The sequence below is a fragment of the Perognathus longimembris genome, chromosome 9, assembly GCF_023159225.1.
Source record: "Perognathus longimembris pacificus isolate PPM17 chromosome 9, ASM2315922v1, whole genome shotgun sequence".
Lineage (NCBI taxonomy): Eukaryota > Metazoa > Chordata > Mammalia > Rodentia > Heteromyidae > Perognathus > Perognathus longimembris.
The window spans coordinates 61,240,447-61,244,279 of NC_063169.1; positions in this window are offsets into that span (position 1 = coordinate 61,240,447).

Here is a 3,833-nt window from a genome sequence, read left to right on the forward strand (position 1 = left end):
GTCAATTTATGTAATAGACTTTCTCTCTGTGGGAGCCATCAGGATAGTAGCTTGGATTTTTTTTTTTTTTCATCAAGACTTGTGCTCCTTGGGTTCACTTGGAAATCCTGACCCTCCTTCCCAGAATCCACCCTTCCCACCCAAGGGAGAAGAGGCTGAACTAAATCCAGCAAAGCAGAATCTCTGAAGGGTGCCCTTTGTGTAAACTTGGGGTAGAAATTCCTCCCTGGATCTGTGACAGCAGCTGTTACTCAGTGACAGCAAGCCACGAGCATGCGTGGAAAAGCTCCTTTCCACACAGGGGGATGGACATGAGGATGCAGAAAGGGAGAGGTCTGGTCCCAGGCCAGATACAGCCTCACTAAGAATTCTCCAAGGGCCTTTGATCTTCGGAGTTTTTACCTTCCTTAATACAGAGTGACCCAAAAAAGTCACTTCAAAGCTGTTCCATATTAAACAGACATCAAGTAGGAGGTGGATTTTGTAGGTTAGTTCATATACATACAATTATCTGTCTGGTTGCTTGTAGCATCAGGCTGAGAATTAGAAGCAGGTCTCTGTTGTCCTTCTCCCTTCAACGTGTCTTTCTGATGCCTGTCAGGCAAGTGGAGAAAGACGCACGAAGACCCACTTCACTACCAGACTTTAGCACTGTCAGGGAATCTTGCTCGTTGACAACCTGTAGCTTTCCAGTGTTTAGTAGTTTTCACCAGGGATGCCCATTCTCTTCCTTTACCTTTCATGTCTTCAGTTTTTCAAAAGTGTGTGCTTACTATGCACACCAAAGGACCTGGGGCCCTTCCCACCCTGTGCTCTCACAGACTTCAGAAATCTCACCTGCACTCTGGGAGCTGGAATGGATTTTGAAAAGCCAGAGTTCAGGGAAGAATCGCTGTTTGATATGCAGAATTTATTTCCAGATATCAAGTACAATAATATAACAAATTCACCTGAAAATAAATATAGCACTTTTATGTGATCAAATAGCTCACATGTGAAAGTAAATATTAAACAAAATTTTATGTTAAGTAAAATCCATAACTCTCTTTTATTGTCACTTCTGGAAATATCTTCTTTGAGACTACAAATGGGAAATGTCCTGATTTTGTATTTTTAACCTAAAATGGCATATGTTCTCCAGAAAGGAGTTTTCTCTGGTTAGTTTTTTCCTGACTTAAAGGAAAAGTGTAAATATAGAAACTTCCCATTGTGCTGAAGGTTTTCTGGTCGTCTTAGCTTGGAGAACAGTTCCAAAAGTGCAACCATTGTTAGCTTGAGAATTGCAGAAAGGTGGTATAGAAGAAGAGGTGAGAGGTCCTAGCAGGTCCCAACAGATTTTTAAGTGATTTCTCTCTGTGAATTGATCTTTCTAAGAAGGACTGAAGGAAGAAATTCCTTTGGCAGAATTAAGGTCAAAGGTAAAGGGTCATAATTTTGGAAGCAATATTTATTGAAATTCTTAAAGATAGCATCTTCCATATTTTGCTGCCTTCTCTAACTAATGTTGACCTCTAACGGCTTACATTTCTATAGGTCATCAAGAACATCATTTTAGGATTGATTCCTATTAGGAATTGGCATTGTGAGGAGCCGAGGCAAGAGATATTAACTTCAAGAACAGTCTGGATGATGGGGGGGGGGGGGGAGAAGGGGGGAGGGAGAGAGAGATAGAAAACAGTAATAAATCACAATAGTAATAATAATGATAATAATAAAGAATGACCAGTGGGACCAGGACCATGTAGATAGTTACTTTTCTCTGTTATAATTGTGTTGGCATATAAGACAGAGAACTTCACCAAACAAAAATCATAATAGATGTTGCAAACCACCTGAATATCCACTTAAAGAACACATGATACAGCCTCCCTGTGATGATGTAAAGCTAAAAGATTTTGTTACCTATTGTAAAAGCCACCGAAGCACAAACTTAACTACAAGGTTGTTTCTCGGGGAGTTGTAAATTGCAGTTAAGGATTAGGTTGGGCAATACTCCCCCACTCTTCTTTACCTTTTATAGAACTTTTTTTCTTCTGTGCAGACATTTATAGTGACATATATGTCACTGTGCCAAATAAGACCCAAGGTGTTACCTTTTATTGTTTACCTGTCACTATTGCCACAGCTGCCGAACCTAGCCCCGGTGATTTGGTTTTCTGTCACAGGTGTGGAAAAGTGGCCAACTCTCTTATCCTTTTCAGTGGTCTACTTTTATTTCTGTCATCTTTTAAAAGCTATTGCATAGAGAATTGCCACCCAGCCCCTAAACACCGTGTTCACCAAGGATGCTAAAGGACCTACCCAAAATGTTAGTGAGGATATTTAAGAGCATTGGTCCTTAAGTGTACTTGAAGTAGAGATAATTAGCTTTCACCCTTTCATATTTTCTTTTAACAATATTGTAAGAATTAGGGAAAGAGCTGGTGCTGGTAGCTCGCCTGTAACCCAGCTACTCAGAAGAACAAGAGCTGAGGATCTAGTTCAAAACTAGCCCAGGCAGACAAATACAAGAGACTCCTATCCCCAATCACACACACACACACACACACACACACACACACACACACACACACACACACACACAGAGTAGATGCGTGCCTCAAATGGTAGAGTTCCAGCCTTGAGGGGAAAAACCAAGCAAGATCAAGATTTGGTTAGTACGTAAATGCAGATAATGAACCTGCCATCTTGTGCTCCAACTGTAAACTTCCCTCCATTCAGTGATACCCCAAAAGCACATTAGAAATGGGGTTCTTTCCCATACAGTGTATTTGAAAGATCATGAACACTAAGTTTGGAAGGAAAATACCAAACCTTATACAAAGCCTGTCAAATCAGAGCTCTATAGAGGAATCTTGTGATGGAAGGAAACCTAAGGTTACTTCTACTTTATTTTATGAATACTTACATTAGTGCACATACAAGGCTTCATAGTAAAGCTCTTTCAGGAGATGTGATGTTTATAATCAAGCTCAAGGAGTCCCTGGAGTAAGATGGCTCTTTTATGATGCTTCTTGCATCCCACATGCATAACTTTAATATCTGAGACCTGTTTTTCCTATGGTTCTCTGTATCATCGCCAGTTCCTGAGGCTGATGAGTCTAGTCAACAAACAAATGCTTCCAGCCAAAGCATCCAAGGGAAATAACTTTAAAATAGTTTGTGCGGGCCAGGGGAGGTGGCTCTGAAATATGGATACTGGGCCTCATTGGCGCCATCTTGCTGGATGAGGGGAACTTTCTAGAAACTCAGAGAGGTGAAATCCCACCCCCAGTGATAGGTACCTAAATTCCTAGAAGCAGATGGGGCAGGGATTTGGACAATAGATTCCTGGACCTCCAGAACTGTACCAAGAATTCTGAACTCTCAAGCTCCCTGTGACCCTGGCGCCCTGACCTGTTTAGACCCCCTCCACCTCCTCTGCCATTGCACCACGCCTCGGGTCTCCTGACTCTCCTCAGGTCCCCGTGGCATCCCTCTTCAACTCTCCGTTAGAGTTGACCTGGTTGGTTGAGATGTTTTCTGCTCTTTCTCTACTACCCTCATGGCTCCGTTTGCTGACAGTTTTAAGTGCATTTGAGGCTGCAAGAACTGTATCCACTCGCGTTCGCTAGCTTTCTAATGAAGACTCCCCATTCAACCTCTCAAAATATGTCCTCTCTTTGTCTTCTTGCAATCTCAAGCCTGTGGGCGAAATATTAGACCACGCTGGTTGGATGTGTGGAGAAGTGTGTGATCCTAGATACTTGGGAGATCAAGGGAACGTGGTTCAAGATCAGATCAAGTATAAAAAATAAACACAGTTTGGGAGGTTCTGTTTCATTCAAGGGGGT